This window comes from Falco biarmicus, chromosome 6 (genome assembly GCF_023638135.1).
Source record: "Falco biarmicus isolate bFalBia1 chromosome 6, bFalBia1.pri, whole genome shotgun sequence".
NCBI classification, from domain to species: Eukaryota; Metazoa; Chordata; class Aves; order Falconiformes; family Falconidae; genus Falco; species Falco biarmicus.
Genome location: NC_079293.1, coordinates 64,508,765 through 64,531,423, shown reverse-complemented (window position 1 = coordinate 64,531,423; position 22,659 = coordinate 64,508,765). Strand labels below are relative to the sequence as shown.

The following is a 22,659-nucleotide window of genomic DNA, read 5'->3' as shown; positions in this document are numbered from 1 at the left end:
GGACTGGCAAAGAGCAGCCTGACTAGGGAAAAAAATAAAACACAGATGACCCCGAGGTTTTCTGTCCTACAATGGCCATGCTTCCTGAGACTCCTTGCAGTCACGTAAGTATTTGATGTGGAGGGATGGCTGTTCCACGACCACCTGCCAAACACTGTGCTCAACACAAGAAGGTCAGACCTGTAGTGCCATGCAAATATCTGCTCTGACATCCACAAGGCTGCTTTACAGAAATCTCATCAAAAGAGGTTTCTTCTTACACTGCTCAGAAAGATACCATCAGCTTAGCTGAGGGAGTTTTAAATTCAGCCAAGACTTCCCTCCCAGCATTCAAGTATACTTCTCAAATCAGCTCCTAAATCCATTATGAATTTTTGATCTGGAGGCTGCATGACCTTTTCTAGGACTGTGATACAAGATGAATAAATAACTGCTGAGCCTCTGAGCTCAGCTGCTATGTCAAGATAAATTCAAAACATTCTCTTGATGTCCAGTCCTTCTTGGATTCAGTGGGTTAGGGACAGAGACTGGGCAAAACTTTTTCCTTGTCTTATTTTTTTTTTAATTATTTTTGAACTCTCTGGGAATTTGGAATGTCATAGGCAAACCTACAGTGGTGTCAAAGATATTTCAGAGATCCTCACAGATGACAAACTCAAGGTTCCTGATTATTCTACCTCAAAATAAGACTCTGCAAACAGTTTGAAGTGGAAAGAGGGTGAGGAACAGCTATGAAAACAAGCAAAATTTTCAGTCTGTTTACATACTACAATGGCTCCAGAAAAACATTATCAAATTCTGGGGCAAAATCCTGGAGCATGGAGTGATATAAACCCAGCTCTAGACTCACTTTAAGAAATTCCAGGACGCTGACAATCCAGCAGTGAGAAATGTCTCTTTTCATTGGCTTCTATCTCTAAGGAAGTCAGGAAAAGAGGTGGCTTTCAGCAGCATCAGTTTGTCAGCTAACCTCCCACGTTTTGAGATCCAACCAAGTCAAGCAGCCATTCTCTTTAAGTCTGAACATGAACTATAGGTTGAGAAACATCATCCAAGTAGAACCTCTGTGAACCAGATCAGGTTTTTTCCCCCACTAACAAGTATACTACGTCTGTGTGACACCACATTTTCTTGGAGCCACAAGCAGCAGCTTCCCTATTTTGGGGTCTTCTCCAAGTCTCTTTTCCCACAGGCAGAGAAGATGCAAAGTCCGTACTGATCGACAGGGAGCAACAACACCGAGAAGCAACAAGGAAGCACTTTTTTACTCTGAGGGTGGTTAGACATGGGAATAGGTGCCCAGAGAGGCTGTAGAGGTTCCAGGCAGCTGAATTTTGAAAATCAAGGCCCTGACCTAATAGGACCTGTTTCAAGGGGGGCTTTGGACAAGATGACATCTGGCAGTTTCTTCCAACCAAAATTATTCTATGATTCTAAGAAACATGCTGCTTCTGTCTCTTTCCTCTTGCTGCTCTTGAATTATGCTCTTTTATTAAGGCTAACCATGGCTGTTCTGACCTGTTCTATCTTTGAAGGGAAATTAAAACACAGGAATTTGACTACCAGGTCCGCTGATAAAACTTTTTTTCCTTGGTGTTTTACGGCATCACTATTTCTGAATTACAACTCTACTCCTTGACCTGTTAGCATCATAGCTTTGTCACACCCCACACAAAGATCAGCCAACCTATAAGGAAACTTAGTTACTACCACTAAAAAGAAAACCAGATATAGATCCCATCCTCTTCTGTAGTAACAGAAATCAGCATAAAATCACATGGACTAATGAGCTCATGCTCTGGTTTGTGGCTTATGTTTGGCCCCACAACTAAAGTCTAGTTGAATAATTATTGTTCGTGTTTCCCAGTACATGGATATAGGTGCAAGCTTACAACATGCACAATTGTCAGAAAAGCCAAACTGAAGACAGAAAAATGCTTAGAAGAATGAGCTGCAGTAGGGTTTAATCAGGTATTGTTGTACAGCACTTTTCATGCATTTGGCCAACTTTGTAAAAATACCATCTTGGTTATCTTTTCTTATCTCTAAGAGTATACATTCTTCAAAAGGCTAAGTGATCTATATTTAAACATCTGCTAGCTAATCCAGATCTTTCTGTATGATGTAACAACATCTGGTTTTTTAAATGGCAGAAAAGAACAAGTGTTCTCACAGAGTCAGTCTTTGATTTTCAGTTTTCTACCCTGCAGGCTATCCGACTCTGAAGTCTTCTGCCATTGGAGAATAAGCCAGTTTTCATCTGCAATTTGCACATGCTGGCTGAAGAAAAAATACAAGTCCAATACTCTGCTTGGCCAAGGGAAAGAAGGAACACAATCTTCTGCTGGCATTTTTTTCCCCAAGGGTGATGGTGGTCAATTGGCACTAGCCAGAACTGTATATATGGACAGTTTCCCAGAGGGAAAAGCAAGATGAGCCTGCAAACTGCTCGAGATCTGCTGCTTTTTTTTCAGGTTGGAAGAGTTTTCTCTGGATTTTCTCCCTCTAGTTGGGGCATGTCGCTAATTACCTCCCATTCTTCTCTGCCTCCTCCCCACAGTGGCACAGCTTAGCAGCACAGACACATCACATGCCATATTCCCACAGCCCTGTAGGACCAGAAATCTGTAGGAAGCTGGTGCCTCTGCAAGTATTACATACAGTACATCCAGAGAAGCAGTAAAGCTTGTCACATGGGACGGAAAAGAGGAATAGGAAAACTGGTATAGCACACAGAACATTAACTACCTCCTTATCTCAGGCATAAGCAAATCATCCCATGAGGCAAGTGTGCCAGTCAGACATCCTGGGAAAGGATGGGAAGATTTCAGTGACTGGGTACTCCCACCACTTTGGGAGGTATACGCTACCTCTATATTATTTTTGCTCCTGATTTTTTTATAGCACTAGCATGCTCTTTTGTTCCCCTTGTTTTTAAATTAGTCTTTTGTGTTTCTTCTGTTCTAGGTTTTAGCCCAGTCTTCGGGAGAATATAGCAGCTACAAACACAACGAGCAGATGCCACCCAAGCAAATGAAACTACATTCCTCGCCCTGAGGCCTAGCATGGTGTTTTGTGTCAGTGCTTCTCATACTGCGAGTCACCATACCAGAGGAAAAACCACACATCTAATCAACTACGTCTCTGTATTTCCCATCAGCTAGAAAAATTAAAACTGAAAAAAGCTAAAACAATCTTTCTGAAATTCCCATTGAAAACCAAAATTGATAAAGACAGCACAACTTACCAGAAATTCCCCCCAAACAGAAAAAGTTTACATTCACCACATTTCCTCAAAAATGGCTTGAAAACATGCCCTGTAAAATAAGAGAGAAAGAGAAATTAAAAATCAGTGACTGGAACACCACAAATTATGTTACACTTCTTTCTTCACTTTGCTAGCATTTAACACCTAACTATCACTATTTTTCCTGTTTTAGAGAAGGAAGTAACTGGATTTGAATCTTCAGGACTAATTATTAAACTCCACCGGTATTGTGTGAAATATTAAAATAATTGCAGGACTCCCTCAGACTGCTCAGACACATCACTGTCACTGATAGAACAGCGATTCAGATTTCAGGGAGACGAGGTCAACAACATGAAATGTGCAGCAGCATACAGCAAGTGTGCCAATTATTTTAGATCCAGCCCTAAGAAAACTGGTCAACCCAGTATCATAGTAATTGTGCTTTATCAAAATGTTTTTGAAATATGATGCACTTAAGGCTCTTGGCAGCCTCCTTGTTTGAAAACTACAGAAAGAGAAAAAAAAGGTTTTGTGCCACATTACATTTTTAGACTATATTAATTACTCAGTGCTCTCTAGAAGAACAAAGAGGGAGAATTCAACGCAGTATCCAGTTTGACACACATTAGGACCAGTTTGAAGAAGATGGAGAGTAGAAGTGACAAATGCCATCATTTTGCCAACCCGGAATAAATTTCAAATGACAGCTACTCCTGATTTTTCCTTGAGGTGAAATCTTTGAAAGAACAACTCATGGAGCATAGACAAACGACAATGTTAAAATGTTTAGTTTGTAGACTCCTAGAGGATGGAGGAGCTATGATGCTGCTGGTGTTCAGTTTGGGAGTGGTACTGTACAGGAAACAGAGAAGGACACACGTTTCAGTGCCCAGGTGTCCACACCAGTGAAGCCAGACCGAATCTGAACTGCTTTAAACTCTCATTCCCCCTCGAGTACATGGCTGAATTTTCCATGAGAGAGGCATCTGTGAAATTACTGCTGGATGAGTAACTTTACAGCTAGACACAGATAACTTGGAGCCCTGCATTATTGATCGTGGAAACCTGCCTCAGCTGCAGAAGCAGCAGATCTTTGCACCGGCACCTCTCCTGAAGAATGCTGTAGGTATCTGCAGGACAGGAAGGCAGAATGGCTTCTTAGGTCAAATTACTTTTACTGGTCATAATTACATGAAAAGTAGTTAAGAAAATATTAAGGAATAATGAAATAAATCATCCTCAAAACAGGGCAACTGGATTACACTGCTCTAAACCCCGATTAGCAAGCAGTCGTCTGATCTCATAAGGCTGAGACTACATTTTGGGTGCAGAGTTCAGGGTGGGGAAAGAATGAAAAAAAAAAAAAGGAATCATTACAAATCAGAAGAGACTGTTGTGAGAGATTTTAGGAACAGACATTTTTAATCACAAAATTACAAACCAAAGCATCGTCTTCTCTGCTTGCTTTCTTTGTTCAGTGGTTGAGAAGAAAAAATGGGCATATCAAGGAATAAAGAAGAAAACCCAACACACACCCCCTCCCCCGACACCTTTTGTACAGCTTGGCAGAATTTGCAAAAACACTGAAAAAAAGATGGGTCTTAACTGCTTTGCTCAAACTCGAGGAAGGTGGTTATTATTCCAGTGCCATCTATTTCCCTCCCTAGCTTCCAGGCATTTGGCCTGGAAAGAAAAAACCAAGTCAAGAAACTCTACTTCTGCCTCCGAACTAATTGGATAACATCTGCATGCAGAAAAGTTAGGAGCTTAAGAGATGAGCCAGGTCTGAAACAATCCAATAGCACCTCGACTCCGGATTAGCTCATTATTTTCTTCTACACCAAGAGACTGATTTAATAAACTCCTCAGAGAAGTGACAAAGAAGGGAAACTCTGTACTCCACACTGCCGGTCCCATGAATACTTGAATGACAGGGGCCAACGCTGCTGCCAAAACGGGCCAAGCCCCCCCGCTCCCAGCGCTGGTGCGGAGCTTCTGGATGCAGCCCCGGCAGCCCTCCTTCTGCCCCCCCCAGCACAAACGCCTGTGCAACAACCAGGATTAAAACAAACTGGGTGAATTCTTTAGTCCAGTTTGCAAAGTAACTGCAAAACAAAAAGCCCATGCTGGCAGTGGGGAGAAAGGGAGGAAAGGACAGACAGGCAGATGTAGGATTTGGGGACTTGCAGGTCCACTTATGTGGCTGTAGTGCTAGTTTCAAGCAACAGTAAAGCACCAGTGTTCTGGTACTGGATTAAGGCAGCTGCCTGCAAGCCGTGCTAAAGGAGTCTAGTCCAAGGCCTCCATTGAGGCCACGTATGACAAAAACTCGCAAGAGAGCTGGGTAAAGGGGTGCCTGGTTAAATCTGAGGCAGAGACACAATTTGCCACATCTCCAGCCTTGCAAGATCCTTTGAACTTTGGGGATGGCAGGTAGAAAACTTGAGATTTTTCCAGGGGACACTTTTTGCTTGATTTTAGAAGATGATGCAAAGCATGCCCTGTCTGTCTGGCTACAAAGGAGATGAGGTATTTGGGGGCTGAGTGGGGCAGGAAGGGAGAAGGGAAGGGAACATTTTTTGCTGCATAGCTGGGGATGAGGGCTGGATGTGGTTTGCAGAGAAAGCCAAAGATTATTAGCTCTTTCTTTGTATTCAGTCTGGGGTCTGTACAAAATTCTGCTTTAGCCTTAATGATTTTTGTTCTACCTAAGCATGTAGGAGGAATATTTCTTTTTCTTAAAGGCTTTGGGTAATGTTACTTATCTCAAAATTCTGACCGGCACTTTTCAGAAAAGCTTTTCTGACTTTGGAGACTACAGCATAGGAGGTGCAAATTAAATGAATATACACTTTGAGGCACACCAATTTTGACTTATTTTGCAATTAGTATAATAAATAGAAGAGGTGACAAAAGGTTTCTCTGACCAGAATCACTAATAGAAGGGAGCTTGCCTTCCCAAGTTTCTGTGCTTCAGAAAAATGAAAATTCGGAGGTAGCCATCTGGATACTCAGTGAAAGGTGCCCTTCTTTCAGATAAGTCTATTTTCACAAATAGTTCTTTTAAAAGAAGGCATTTACCATGCAAGGTTTTGATTTGCTTTGGTTATGAAGAGTTGGCTATAAGTGTACAAAAGTATACCCTAATATCCAACAGCCTACTGGCACCAGCGGAATGGCATATAGTAAACGTTTAGGTTTGTTTGTTACCCCAGCCAGAGGAAGAGCGGGGAAGGAAGAGAAGTTGCAGGTGAAGGAAAAGTGTTGAGAATAAAAACTTTTTTCTGAAAAAATTCACACTGAACTCTCCTTCTGCTTCCCATCTAAAATCAATAAAGAATAAGCCTGTTTTTAATGTATGATCAGGTGAATAGTATTAGATTTAAGCAACGTCATAGCTGCAACTTGCTACCCATCCCAATCCAAAATATTTATAACAGGGTCACCCCAAACTGTGACACACACATCACTGCCAATATGCAAGCAGTGTCCAACCAAAAGCTGTCCAAGCATCTCCTCTTGAATGGTAAGATGTGGTAAAATACTTAGCACACTAACATACATGAAAAGTTGTTCTGAATCTCAAAGAGACTTGAACCGAAACTTTAAAGAAAAACAAAACACTGTTGGGAGATAATGAGGGTTATCTGCCAGGAACAGCCTTTTCCTGCAAGCAGCACCAGCTTCAACAAATTGGAAATCCTTACCAAAAACCCATACTCTCCTCCCAGTGTTGCATACATACCAGCAGTGCTTTTATGTAGCCTTGTGTAAAAGTTACTTTCTTTTAAAGTAACAAGTATTTTGTGAAACAGGATGTGATGACTAGCACAAACATACATCGTTTGTGCTTTGTTTCATGACGTTGCCTGCTTCATGAGACAAACCCTGGTTTTTTTCATCAGCTTCCAGGTAAGTTTTTGGCAGTTCATACCCAGATCAGAATTAAGTTTATTACTACTGGCAAAAGAGAAATCACTGACGACAACAACATAGTAACTACATTTTTCTCAAGCCTGCACTCCCAAATCTATTAACACCCAACAACCTCAAGGATCATTGGATCAAGTCAACTGTGAACAACCCCAGATGTGAACCCACAAACCCCCTGATTTTTCATTAAAGCAAAAATTTTTCAGTGACAATTTACCCACCATTTAAAACAGACAAAAACAAGATTTAAGGCATAAAAACAGTTACATGGAGGATTCTGGTCTAGTGCATGCTGCAGTTGTTGCAGTTCATGTGAGCTTCACTCAGCTGGAGGAAGTGGTCTTAAGTATTTTTCAAATGCTAGTAGACGCAATTGAGTTTATGATACTCGAACACAGCAGAAAATCTACATAATGATAAGCATCTGTCAGTTTTCTATTAGTAAAATGCTTCTGCTGCTGTTTTTTCAAACCTCATGTAGAAGCAGGCATCCCTGGTGTTTGGCTGCTATTTTACTTGGTAAAACTGGGAAGATGAAGGTTTTCAGGTTGAAGAACAGTCTACAAATGAACATACCGGGATGAGGATGTGTAACCAATAAATGAGTTGGATCCACTTTGTAAAGAAATTGTTGGTTATTCTGCAGAGGAATAGCCTTCCTTTGTCATATGTGGTAATGTCATTAGTGCTTATTTTCTAGCACATGGTATTACATAGATTTGGGCCATGAATTAGTCCAGAAAGTATTTTTCAGTAGTAGGTTACTATGGCCCTACAGTAACAAGAGTCTTGGGTTACCCTTTTTAAACAAGGTTGAGGACTCTGTTACCTGGGAGGCTGCTGACACTGGTATTTCAACGAACGTACGGAGGCGTGCATGTTCAGTTTTGCCAAGGGTGCAGCATTTTCAGCCTGTTCCCACCACTTCAAGATTTCTAATCCTACCAAAACTGCAAAACATTATAAAAAACCCTTCTAAGTGCAACACTGAACACAAGAAAAACAGTCTTCTGCATGCTGACTTTATATGGCCAGTTTAAAAAGGAACAGCACATCTTAACTTACATAAAGCAATCTTTTACTGTGCAATGCCAGATTACGTATAAAGACCCTTTATCCTGCAAACATCTGAAAGCTTTCCAAGAATAAAATATTTAAAGTTTAAGGGAAGCTTATAGGCTTGCTCTCAGACAGAGATGGAGCTTCCCTGTTAGCCTGAAACTACCCCTTGCTAAGTGAGGGTCCCAGATAGCAGGCACAGGATTTGAAAAAGTCGGGGGTGGGGGGTGCAGGGGTGGGAAGGGGGCAGAGCTGAGCAGCAGAAGGAGGGAGCTCCCACGGGAAGCAACTCTTGCAACGAGTTCAGGCACAACCCTGGAAAACAGCAGAGGAAAAAAACCCAGCAACACCATTAGAAGACTCTACTAAGACTAAATACTACCATTTTGTGGTTTGTCCTCCCATGCAATGGTGCCAAAACTTGGAAAGAGGACAGTGGCTATGGGACAGGCACCCTGCATTTTTTCATGTGAAAGTCACTGGATTTCTAAAACAGTTTATTGAAAGCTTCATGCAGTTGTAGGGTGTAAATAAGGATAACTAGGTCCCTCTCTTAAAGGAGTCCCAAAGTAGATGAGTAGTTTCAGAACAAAAATGTTTGTCTGCACCATCAAACTTGTGGCTGTCTTATGAACACATCTTTCAAACTGCTGCCCTTTCTGTTTGGAACAGGAGGAACTCAGATCCAAAGTCACTGTTACAGTGGCAACAAGTCCTAAGAAACACGAAACAGGAGAAAAACATCAGAAAAATGAAGTCTTTGCTTGAACTTTTTCTACTTTTATAAAATGGAGCTACGAAGTCAAAAAACACATAAACTGTGTTAAAGATCATAAAGCTGAACTGCTTCATTTCTGTACCACCTTAATCTCCTCACACATTGTATCTATTGGCTTATCATTAGCAGATATGTTGCTGTCAGCTGGTCCCCATGTCCTGGGTGTCCTGTGGCTTCTAGCCCTGCTGAAGCATGCTGCTTATTCTCCTTCTCCCTGGGATGCTTCATTCCCACAGGCAGTTTAAGCCCTCCAATATTGCCAGCTCAGTATCAGTGATATTAGAACCTTTTTCCTCTCTCAACTTCCAAGCAGGATAAACTAAACTAAATATTCCTTACATTCACAGTTGCTTTTCCAGGCATCAAGTCGCTTTGTAACACAGCAGAGAGCTGAAAGCATAAAGGAGCTGGGATCTGAAAACATGCATGGAAAGTGCCAATACAGGTAGGGTGCCTGGATGCGTACAGAGAGGTAGCAGAGGCAGATGCAATGAATCAGAAGATGCCAAAAGCATTAAGAACCACTCGGTGGGACAGTTAGCGGTTACGGTGAGCAAGTGAAGCACAGCACTGCAAGGGTACCAGGGACAGAAAGGCGAAGGGGACGGCACTCATGGCCCATTCCTAAATCCTGCCCTTTGAAACTGTTTGGAGAAGATGCCACCATCTGAAGCATCCCTTGCAATCTTAGGAGAGAAGCAAGACTGTATCTCTTGTAAGCTGAAAGCTAGCGTGGGTACCGCGTAACTTGGCTGCCCCACTGGAACTGCTTGCCCCTGGGTCGGTGGCTGTCGGCAATCATGAGGGCTGAGCAATCAATAGGGGAAGCTATTAGCAAGCTCAATACTGAGCATGCATTAGTCTGAGAACGTTACTCATATATGAGAAACATGTGATTGCAGCAACATACTTTAGTTCTCAGAAGAGTAGAAAAATGAGTTCATTAACTGCAGGAAGAGGGCTTGCCATCTCTCTTTGCAGAAAAATGAGAAGTACTATGCCCCAAACAATTATTTAAAAAATAAATGAATGGACCCATAGTCCTAAAAATAGATTGCACTCTCCAACCCTCTGAGCTGGCTCCTAGGAACGCTGCTGGGTACCCCTGGAGCTGAGGGAGAGCTCAGGCAGACAGAAAGGCAGGGACACAGTGGCTGGAGCCAGCGCCGTGTCCCTCTCCCGCACCCTCAGCCTGCACATCACTACTTCCTAATATCCCAGTAGCATCAGTGAACCGCTTCTGTGGCCAGAAATAAGCACTCACATCATTATGAAAGTTAAAAATGGTAGCAAGGAGAAAAAAAAAAGGCAAACATAACATAAGATTTTTGAGACTTTTGTTTCAATAATTGATTTTGCAGTTTGTCTCAAAGAAGAAAATGTTTTTCTTCTGAAGATACAGGATTGACCCTAAAGTACCTTTAGCAGAAACTGGCTAAACAGCATATTTACAAACCCTCTGCAAAAGCAGTACAGGTGATGTAGAAGTGCAATTACATTGCAATGTAAATATAGGTTTTTATATACAAACATTTGTTTTATAAACAATTGGGTTTTTAAACAATTTTTCCCTTCCTTCTTAAGAGAGAATCTTAGTTATGCAATAAAGATTTTTGTGCTTTAACCAGTGTGCAAAGTTTTAATTAAGGACATTACATACATGACGTACAATGAAAATGAACACATACATATACAGCATATACAGAATATATATATGCTAATGTTGCAATACTATAGTACCCATAATGTCAGCCATTCCCATTGTGCAAGAAATGATAAAAAATACACACATGGGAAGAAACAGTTTTAAGTCCTGGCCAATTTACTTCCAGGCTTTAAAGGCTTAAAGAATTCAGCATGTATCCTATACCCTTAGGACAAATTGGGGGTGAAAAGGGAATCATGTATTACTAAGAACTTCTTGTAGTTCAGTCAGTTCATAGATTTGGCTGATTTTGAGTATGTCAAATAATATTTATATCTTGTACATGTAATACTTTCATGGATTAATCATTCCAGATTTTGTACATTTGGTTTTCCTAACTACTGTAATTTCAGAATTGTCCAAGAGTGAAACAAAAGCATGGTATATTCTGCAATTGTGCCCCATGAGCTGCGGGGGTGGAAGGCAAAGCATGTCTTCGCAAAAGCTACGCCACCTACATGTGGTCACATTTCCTGATATGAAATATGAAAATGTTGAAAGAGGCTGGAAGTTTGCAAGAGTGAGCTATTTGTAAATCTATTTCTGTATCAAAGAAAGCCCGTGAAGCAAAAAGTAAACAGTGTAAGAAAAGAATACAGCAACACGACTGAAACACAAACAATGAAAATGCTGCGCTGTAAACTAATTATTAACTACAACGAGCTGAAAATAAACTGTTTCCTTTTTGCCATGTTCACTTTAATCTTCTGAGAGGCAGGAAGGGGGAAGACAAGAGGAGGCAGCAGTTTCAGACTTGTGGAGCTTATCAAATCCCAGATCGGATGATTAGAGCAAAGCTAGGAAGAAAACATCCTCTCTCCCCACCTCCCTCTCTCCCCAGAAAGGAAGCACAGCCTTTAGGACCAATCTGCAATGTTTGTTTGTTGCTCTTTAAAGGATTGCTCTGGAGAGCATTTTTCTTAAGCTGTTTTTATCTCTTTCTGGAAGTTTCAAAATAAACAGGAGTACTGGAAATGGAAGAACAGAAAATGTGACATTCTGTGGGGTTTTTTTATTAGTGAGACAAGTAAAGCAAATAAATAAGGTCCTTGGTTGTCACATAACAAAAAGCGGAAGGGAATAAGCGCTTTAAATCTGAGAAGCATCACTACAAAACCCAGGAAAAATCACCAATGGGCTGAGGGTGGGGAAAAGTGAGAAAGAGAGGGCTGTCTCTCATGCTACTTTATTATTTATTTACTTACTTTAATGATAAGATTTCATGTTGGCGAGTTCTGTATCTGGGAAAGAAAAAAAAACCCAAACGCCAAACCCCCAAAAGTCACTGTATTCTGACAGTTTATGTTCAAAAAAAATCCTCCTGCTCTCTAGTGGCTTCCAAAAAAGACTCTCTCATAATGAAAAACAGGAAATTAAATTCTCAGGACAACACACTAGAAGTACAAATAAAAAGATTTTGCAGTGACATAATGCTTCAGCCTTAAGCGCGGGATCAAGTCTCTATTCTTTCATGCTGCCCTTAAATACAGGTCTCCCCTTAGAAAGTGAGCGTCCCAGTGTGAACTAGAATACATACAATTGTGCTACATTAATATAAACCTCTTTTCAATACAAAAGCCACACAAAAGCATTTATTTTGCTGAAATATTCTTTGGATTTTAAATGTCATTGCTATTTAGTCTAACACACACACACACACACACTGCTACTTTTTCTGTTTTGTTTTTCAAGATTAAGCAAATGCCTGAGCGGTGGAACTAATTAAACTGGATTTCCAGCCCGTTTGGGCTTGTAATGCTAAATTTATAGCACGATTCCCTCCTAGGCTACATCCCAGTGCTCCTGGTTCCCCCAGACCACTGGATGCCCAGTATCGAGCCACATTTGCTGGGTACACCTTGTCGCAGGTGCCAGCTAACTGCCCCTGCTGCCCCGCATCCAGCCCATCTCGCAGCAGCTAATGCACTGGAGAAAGGACCGGGAAGACAGATGCTATCCCTGAAGTCCACTCCCTGGCTGGACACAGCCTGCAAAGCTATAAAGAGGAGACTGGTGCACAGACACACCAAGTTAACAACCTAACCCCCACTTCCTCAGGAAACTGGGCTAAAAAATCTGGTTTTCTTCTTGCTGTGCTCCCCCTCCCCACCCCCAACTACACAGATGCAGTATATAAAAAAAAAAAAAAAAAAAAAGGTAGCATAGATGTAAGGCTTAAGGGCTACACTATATCCCCAAACAGCATCTGGATTACTGTCTCAGGCATGTTTCAGAAGTGTCATTGGCTTCCTGTTTAATATTCTTGTTTTATTGCTGCACAAAGTCAGCCTCCGCTCAAAGAGCAATATATTACTCTCACATCCTCCAAGCAGATCCTTAACGAGGATATTCTGGTTTCTTTATTCAGAGACCTTCTGTTGATATCAGCAGAAGATCAGCATATGCTTGAATGCACAACACACAGAGAAGAAGTCGGCTCTCCCTATTATAGCCACAGGATTAAAAGGACCTTGAATGACCATTCTAGGCTGCTTCCCTGCTCAAGGCAGGATCAACTACACTTACATTATTTTTTTTATTAGGCCTCCTGACCCAGTTGGGGGAAAGCAGACATGCTTTGGGGCTCTGAGTCTCTTCCTGAGCCTGAAACCTCAGCCTGGTGTCGCCCTGGTCCAGCCCTCAGCCACATGCCAGCTGGTCTGATAAGAGATCCCTGCCTGGAAACTCTGCCTTCCTTGCATTGCCATGGTTACAATGCTGCTATTACCATGCATGTTGAGCCTATTTTTAAAAGCCTGCAATGACAGGAGATGCTGGTTAAGGCCTTAATCTCAATAAGGTCTAACATTCCTCCAAGGAGTGCTTAGTATTTGTACAAGTGCCGTGCTCTGAAAACAAAAGATGGGTGGTGAACTGCCTCAGGCAGGGACTCTGCATCACCTGCATTCCAGAAAAAAAAAAAAAAAAAAAAAAAAGAGGATTCTAAAGAAGAAGGTAGTCTTGCCAGCATTAATGCGGTGGGTTAGGTTAGCAGAAAATCCATAACCACTTGTTAGAAAACAACTTGTTTGTGCTGGAGAGACAGGCATCATGGGTGGCTGGAGGAGCAAGATGCCCTTTCAGAGCTGGCTGGTGAATGAGAAGCAGAGGGAGCGAGGGGCTTTGGTGGCGAAGATGGGCATCTTTGTCTTGAATAATGAAGGAACCGGTAGATGAATGCATAGGAGAGGGTACAATGTTAAAAAAAATGAGGAAGTGGGACAAATTCCTTCTGCAAAGACATTCAGAATAGCTGGAATTATAATTTGAAGAGGCCAGAGAACAGGATGTTGCAGTAATTCAAGACATCAAATGAGCACTTAGATGTGAATTTCAACAGTGTAGTCTGAATAGCACAGGGCATTTCTTAAGAGACAGTACGAAGGAAGAATCTGCTGGTCTCAGAGTAAAGACAGAGGGAACTGGGAGATGGACAGATTTTGGCCTGACTGAGGGACACTGGTGTTGCCCATGGCAACAGTGGCGGGAGATACCGGGGAGAACTGCAGGTGGAAGGAGGGCAGGATGTATCAATGGTTATCTGTTTAGCCATGCTGAATGAGACTTGATGGCTTGGGTTCCACAAAGAAGAAAGACTCACTGAGGTTACAGCTTGGACAGCGGGAGAGGGCATTCATTTTGTGTTCCAGTCTTAAGAATCGTATATACGTACAACTACATATCTACGACTCTACGATGATTTTTATATATATTTGTATATAAATACATGTTTACAGGTTCTGTCTGTAGGCAAAGGAATCTGAAATAAAGTTGTAGTCAGAAGAATAGGAGAAGGAACACAGCTCTGCACTCCCTGCCAAAACCAGAAGTGTAAAAAGGCTTTTCCCCTGATTTCTTTCTCATAGCATGCCTGGTAACAGAGTACGTAGTAGCAAAATGCCTGCCTGTTAACCCCATAAAAAGTTAAGCAATTTTTTAAAAATTATTGTTGTAGCCAGCCCCACATCGTGCAGCTCGACAAATCCTTCCACGTTCAGAGGGCAGGTGTCCCACCACCCACACTGCCACACACCTCACGGGACACGCAGACAGCTCCTGGCCCTGTCAGCAGTCACTTAGGTGGTAAGGCATGCCTTACAATACTGGAGATGTGTATTTTGGTCCAGTGATGGATGTGTGTGTAGCCATGTGTCAAATCCGCCAGCACGCTGAATGCTGGAAACAAATGGCACTTTCAGAGCGGTGCATCTGGGTCACTGCCTGCTCTCGCTGTGCCTGCAAGGACCTTGGGGAAGAAGAGTGGAGCAGGGAAGAGCAGGCTGCAGATCTGAGCAGCTTGCTGGCCGGTCTTATCTAGGCCACTGGCTGTAAACTGGATACCCTCACCCTGGACCAAGCAGATTTTTGGTACTGTAAGGGTAAGTCTTTTGCACCCCCAAGTGACAAGGTGGCACTGGTTTATTTTCTCCCTACTCTTAGTTTTGCAGGTGTAATCAGGATTCTAAAAGCACATTCAACCTCCCCGTCGCCCCCAGTAAAACAGACCACAAATTGCTGAGGAGTAACACACAGAAAGCACACACAGGCTCCGCTTTTTAGTGCTGTAACTAGTTTGGACTTGCACATTTAGGAAATGTCACATTTCATTTTGACCTCGAATCAAGTTCACGCCGCCTTGCTGGAACACAAGACGCACCATTCATACAGCGCCCAAAGCACAGTCCCCAGCTGCAGAATGTGGGTTACCAGAAGCAGGAGACATCTGAGAAGGAGCATTCAGAGCAGCACGTGTGCCACTTTCAGCAGCGAACGCATTCGATTATGAACTCTGCAAAATGTATGAATGGTACAGGCTGATGGTACAATCCCTGGAAGTACATATCCATAACAATCCTATGGGGGTGGGGGGGGGTGGCGGGTGGGAAAACAAAAAAAAAGAGGGATGCATGCCTGAGAGTCACAAAGATGCATGACTTCTTTTTCTTTTGAGTATGCAAGCAAGCTAATTAATTTCCCCTCCAAAACCCATTTGCACAATCTGGGAGCCACTGCAAGGACCAGTTGTGAAGATTTCAACAGCAAACATAATTAGCAACAGCTAATCAATAACCATATTTCAAAATCAAACTGTACATGCCAAAAACATCAGCTTCATATTTCTCTCATATATATTTTTACAGAATTGGGAACTACAACAGTCCCACAGAGCCTCTGGCAGTGCAGCTGGATAGCCTTTGCAGAAATGCTGTCTGCCACATCAACATGCCCTTCTCACCACGCGCTGCAGTATTCACCTTGGACAACAGCCAGGTTATTTGGTCTGCTTCCTCTCCCCATGTTACATCCATGCTCACCCACTGCTTACTCCGCTTTTAATCCACCAATGCAGACAAACAGCTATAGCAAGTACTTCGAAGCACCTCATGCACAAAAGGGTATCATGAAAGGGAATTGTATTTGACCTTGTCATATATGTGTATGGGGAGTGAAAGCAGTCCAGTCTCCACAAGCAGACAGATGTATTTAAATAAAAGAACAGTAAGCAGGAAAGAGCATGCTTCCTCATAAACATGTGTGTTTTATCAACTGCCTGAACTCCAAATCACTTCCCTTTTCCAGACAAACACCTCTGAGTCATATCATTCAGCTCTGTTAAAGTTTCAACAGCTGACTGACTGCCGTTTCATGCGAAGAGGGGAACGGGATGTGGACTGAACATCAGCTAGTCAAATGCAGAAAAGTATTTAAACAGAAGCAGAAAATCTCACAAGGAGAGGGCTTCCAGTACCAAGACTATGTAAGAGGCAGAAAATAAAAAGCTGCAGCTCTGCAGTAACAGATGTGTATCATACAGCTGGGACCATTTACGTCTGTAGAGTTTCCACTGCACCAGCAGTAACAGAAGACTTTTTCCCTCCTGGGCAAGCTGTTTCTCTCTCTAGGATTCACAGCAGAGCAATTACAAGCTTCCTAAAAGTCCTGTGAATCGTTCAAGGCTTGCAGTAGCTACAGCTCCTGACCCAGACTGACTGCAAGCATTAGTAGAGAGCAAGGCAGTAGGAAACGTGGTGGCCCTGTTCCAGGTTTAAACACCAGCAAGCATGGACTTCAGCAAGTTCTGCCTTTGCTTGCCTTGAAAATGTCCAGTGGTCCTTTTGCTATCAATGATGCAAAAAAGTAAAGCTGTAACAGGTCTGTTTATGAAGGCTGACTCCCTCGCTTCGCCTACAAAGCAGTGTCACCCTTCAAGTGTCAGGCTTACCTCTCATTTTGAGGGGGGAAGTGCTGGCATCTGAACAAGCACGTATAAAGTGACAAGGGCATATAAAGCATTTTGTAAGCTTGGAACAAAACCCTGTTTGTAGGATTCACTTGGTGAAAGAATTTATGTTAACAGAGCAAGCTATTTATAGCAACTCTCCATAGAAATGAACTGTCTCTTGGTTCCTGTCCTCATGAAATGCAGCTTTCTAACCAGAGAAACCCTCTCTTTACTCTAAATGCACGGGTGAAGGGGGGCACGGAGAAGGGGAAGCTGCTCCCAGGCATACACCCTGCCACCTCCAGTTGTACTGGAGATAAGGTCTCCCTGTGCTGTGGGCACAAAAGGTCACTCAGGGTTTGAGCCCCCCCCCGTGACACCCCTCCCCAGCGCCCTTGCCAACCTGCCATGGTGAAAGAGCTGCCTTGCCACAGCTCACAGCTCCGAGCTGTGCCTGTCCTGCTGACGCATAACCGAGGTGGACTGCTCCTCCCAGGCTCCTCAAGCCACACAAGCTAAATTACAGACTCTTAGCCAACATTTTAATTTGAGTATACATAAGGAAAAGACTACAGTTCGTTGAAACAGTGCAGGGACAAACCAGGAGGGGAGAGATTCCGGTCTCTTCCAGGCCAGCCCTTCAGAAGATCCCAAACCAGAGAATGTTCACATACGCTCACATTTCATACATTCTCCAAAATGAAACTATACGTACTTGAATCCTGATCACACACTGCCAGCCAGCTAGAAACCCACACCCACGTATACACCCCTTGCCAGGTTTGCAAAATCATCGCACAATCTCACCTACTTTTTACAAATGACCCAGATCTACAGTCTGCTTACTCTCCAAGCTTAATTAATTATTTCTACAAGTTTGCTCAGACAAGAAGCTGAGCAAACTGCAGGCACATGACTTTTCCTAATGAAACAAAAAGCTGTATTGGAAAAAAAAAGGCAAAATAGAGCAGGTTCGCTGTTTCAAAGTACAAAGAAGCTGATAAACAAATCAGAAACTAAAACACAGGAATGCAGACAGAGTCATTTCTTTTGTTTAAATATTTCCACAAATAAGATGCAATTAATTCTCTACATCCATATCTGGCAACGTTCCGCTGCTGCGCTTTTAAATCTCGAGACCAGAGCTACTTGGCCAATAAACTGTACCACACTGTCTAGAGATTACAGTTTAGACCTAACTATCAGGAAGACAAAAAAATTTGGGGGGGATATACAGGAAGCTTTTACTTTTTGACAAAAGCTTTATTTCAGACTAAAATAACCTCACTTTTCCCAGCTGGGATCCTACATACCCTCACTGTCCCCTGCCATTCCAAACCCCAGACAAAACACAGGCCCCTAAATCTCATCCATCAACAGCTTTGCAACAAAATCCTTCGTAAATGGTTCCCTCATACTGTTTCTTTCCAGTATCTCACACTGACACTCTTCGTTGATTAAAAAAACCAGGCTATCCTATCTTAAATCTAATGATTGCACCAGTAAACCTAAGTTAGACTAATGAGAACTCTGAACTGAAAATAAAGCTTTAAAAGCTATAGGGTATGCATATATCATGAAACTATTAAATTATAAATCTGTTGATTACAATCTAATTTGCTAAAGACAGAATTATCTTAAGCCAATTTGTTATAGCACTTGGTGTCTATAATGAAAATCAGACTATATCAGGGTAAGTTTGTTTATAATTTTAGATTAACAGCATTAGGCACAATAAAGTGTTCTCATAAATGAAATAACAGAATGCAACATGTTTTCCCTTTATTTTCACAACATAGCATCTGGTACTCTCCAAGTCGTAAGCAAGCATCTTCCTTCACAGCACTTGAAGTATTATTTGAAAAGAAGAATTTCTCCTTCAGTATTCCACAAAGAGTTAGATTAAGCTGATACATGACATCACGTATTGTAGAGGTATAGATCCAATACAAATTGGGAGTGCTGATGAAGAAAAACCCTGAGCTGTTCCTACCCCTGAGATGCAGAGGCTGTTCTGCTGCAGTTCTTCACTACTTCAATTTGACCGACTTGCTTGTTGGTTACATTGCACTGCTGGGTCTTGTAGACATTGGGGTTTGAAATTAATCACTCCAAAATGCTGTTTTTTTAAAATTCTGAAACAGCAGTGGGTGAGCTGCACAGGAGAACTTCAGAGGCTGGCTATGTCACTCCAAAACAGCCCAGAGGGAAAAGCTTTTTTCACCTTTGCACTCAGTATCAGTAGAAAAGGTACATACACTAAGATGGAAGCTAAAATGTAAGCGATGTTTTCTTGGACCATGTCACAACTCAAAGTTGGGGTTCTTCAGACTCACAGATCATTGACTCGGAGACCTTGTACCAACTTATTAATTTGTAACTGATCAAATCACAAACCTCTGTATGAAAAACAGCATTCAAGCTTCTACATGGCCTTTTCACCGTCCCCATCTCCTTTCCCAGCAACAGCTGTGTGATATGGTTGTGTCTGCCTCTAGCTCTTGATCATGGCTGCATTCAGATTCCTTCAGGAGGAAATGGACGACATTTTCACTGCCTCAAGAGAGGCTGGGAAGAGATAAAGTGATGGTGGTGTGCAGCCAAAGCTGCTTCTAAGCTCTTGCCCTCTCCTGCTCAGCCCTTCCACTCTGAATCTGTTTCTTTACAGTGGCTGGAAATCAACTGCAAAATAAGAAAGTTTTCCTTCTGGCAATCGGTATTTTTAATTCTCTCTCCATCCAGTGTCACAGGCAAGGAAGGAAAGGAAAGGGAGATCCCACCAGCTTCAGTTAGTTATTTAATTTGCTGCAAATATTCAGAATAGCCCTGTTACTCAAAAGGTAAACACCAACAGTGACGCACTCCAAGAAAGCATCCCCCAAGTCTACCCTGAACAACAAAAATAACTACCGCCGGCACCAACTGTCATATGTCAAAACTCAGTGCTATTCTTGGAGCAGATGCAGGCTCAGGATTTTTATTTTTTTTTAAAGCAAAGTAATTTCAAACCAGTCCAACCAACACATGTGATGTGCGTGATGGTCTTGGCAGCCGCTAGATTTCTAAATGATAATTACTGGCAGTTTATCAGTCTTAACAGTTTGAGACAGGCAGTTTGACAATGTTAATGGATGCTGCTGAACCAAAATACAGTTCCCATGGGCTCCCTCGTGCACACTTTTTCCTTCCTGCCAGTTGGAGAATTTCAAGTGCTCTGCTATGATCTGGCAAAACCTTACCCTGGCTCTGCACTGCTCCTCAGATCGCTGCCAATGGGGTTCCATAACATCTCCATAGCATACAACATTAAAAAAAAAAAATATCATTTTTACAATATATTAATTGTGCCCCCTCTGCCACATGACTGCAAATAGCTCTGGCAAACAACTGCAACTCAATGAATAAAAAGTTTGTTTGACCAAAGAGTAATTGGAGTTACTTGGCACGGGAGATGAATACAGCAATGCTCCAGCTGACACATCTTGCACAGACAGTCCTATCAGGTCTCCTATCCTTACTTGTATATACAAAACACAGCAAATAACTTTTCTTGGAGCTTTGGACCTAAAAGAGCTAGATTTCTGAGCAAACTGAAATATTAGCTTCTTCAGACTCTGAATGACTGACTTTATCCACTAGCCCTTTACATTCAGTACGCCACAATGAAAAGCCTTAACAGATGACCTTTGACAAGTTCTATTTTTTCTCTAGCAGATGCAGAATTTTTATTAAACACATCTATAGGCATAAACCAAACTGACATTACATGAATACTAGCAAGAAAAAAAAGACAGCTTTTATACTTTTTTTTTTTTTAACCTGAAAACTCATCTTCCACATTGCATCAAAGAGCTGTAAAACTATCATTTAGACTTGGGTGAGTTGAGCAAGTTAAATTACAGGTACTAAATCTCTAAGTCTTCAGTGCTTCCTGATACTTTTTGCTCTTGCTAAGCCCACTTCATGCTGTTAAATGTTCACATGATACAAATAGTTATCAGTTATGTGCAGTTTTTCTCCTCTTGTGGGTTTTTACACCCACTGTCTTTCAGAGTTTCTAACGATCATCTTTCTGTGCCAGCAATTTCGAAGTTTCTGCCACAGAGGAGAAATATCCTTTTTGTCACCATTCTGCATCCCAAACTCACCATTCTCATTGCCAGGGATTTTATGGAGTAGAATCTTCAACAGGGCGAAGCCAGATGATTTACATGAAAAGGATCAACACCACTAAGGACTCCTAGCATGGAAGCTTTGTGTTTGTCTGATCATCCTTCCTGCAAACATCAATGGGAAAATTCCCACTCATTTCTATAGGAGCAGGCTCCCACAGACAGGGAAAAACCCACAAAGTACATACAGCTGCTTCCTACTGTCAGTGAAATGGAAGAGGTTTTTCAGAGGGTAGCAGAATCCACCACAAAAGCTGCATTCAGAAAAACGCAAGTATTCTCTTCTAACATAAAATACAACACCTCAGTGAAAATACATTGCATGCCTTTGGAAAGGTAAAAGGACAAATAAACCATTTAACCTCTTCGTCTGAAAACCTCAGACATGAACTGCAACCTTTCGTTTCACCTTAACCCTACCATAGTGGTCTGAATCCCAAAGCAAGGGAAACTCATGAAAGAGAAAGAAAATGAGCCCAAAACCCTGAACCAAAGACACCCCCAGCATATATTATAAAAGTAAACCCAGGTGCTTCTCCAGATGACCACCTTGATTGCCAGGATGCTGCTGTCCAGCCCTGAAGCCAGAGAGTGCCTTAGAGGGTCCAGGTCCATGTCCAGCTGGGGAACACCTGCTACCCATTAGCATTGTCACTCTGAGCATGGCTAATGTATGAGGTGACAGCTGGACCTGTGGTCCCACACACCCACCCAGGGCAGGCCTAGATGCTCTTAGCAGGGACTACAGACAGGTAGTCCAGCCCCAGTGTCTTCTGCCCGCCTGACAGCTCTCCCTGTGGTCTTCAGAGCGGAGGGACTCAGCTTGCTGTATGGTGCTCAGAAAAAGCATACAAAGCATCATCTTTGCCTAGATTTTTATTGATTGATTTTTCTCACAGATACCAATGTTATGAAATTAAATGATCCCCTTGTGAGTCAGAACATTTTAGATACTGAAGGGAATACAATTTAAGAAAATAATTAATGAATAATATATTTTTGGTCATGCCCCTCCTCTTCCAACACTTCAGCAGAAACAGTAGTTACAAAAACCCAAGCAGTGGGAAAGAAGCTAAAGAGCACACACACTGGAAGGCAAGTTGGTAGTGAATCAAACATTCAGCCCTGTGTAGGAACCTCAGAAGAAGTCTTAAACTGTGGAGAAAGAGGTAAGGAGTAAAACCCTGTTAGCAGCAGAAGGAAGTCCTTAATAGAAGGTGAAGGAAATGTAATTTCAGTGTAAGTCAATGCCAGACAGTTACTGGGGGGAAATTCCAGGACAGTGAAGAAAGCGGAGGGGCGGGGTGGAAGCATCTCCACACAAAAATCCCCACCAACGTGCCTCCCTCACACAGTGACATAAGTGGCTTACCACTGGTAGTATCTGCTCTAAAAGTGGTTCAGCAGAGATCTGCACATTGCTCCCTTGGTGGGGACCAGGGCAAGGAGGCACTGCTGGCAGAAGGTGTGAAAACCAGCAGGTCAAAAATGTACATGGGTTATGGAAATACTGAAGCCGGTCTCTTAGAGACATGGTGG

At 42.3% G+C, this 22,659-nt stretch overlaps 1 protein-coding gene across 2 annotated transcripts in view; it reads right to left on the bottom strand.

The window, feature by feature from the left end:
- The window catches only part of FYN (FYN proto-oncogene, Src family tyrosine kinase), a 143,490-nt gene that overhangs the window by 78,681 nt on the left and 42,150 nt on the right, over positions 1–22,659 (bottom strand). For both annotated transcript variants that reach the window (XM_056342803.1, XM_056342806.1), the window contains exon 2: positions 3,248–3,317. The gene's annotated coding sequence lies outside the window, so the exon portion shown is untranslated. The remainder of the gene's footprint in view (positions 1–3,247; positions 3,318–22,659) is intronic.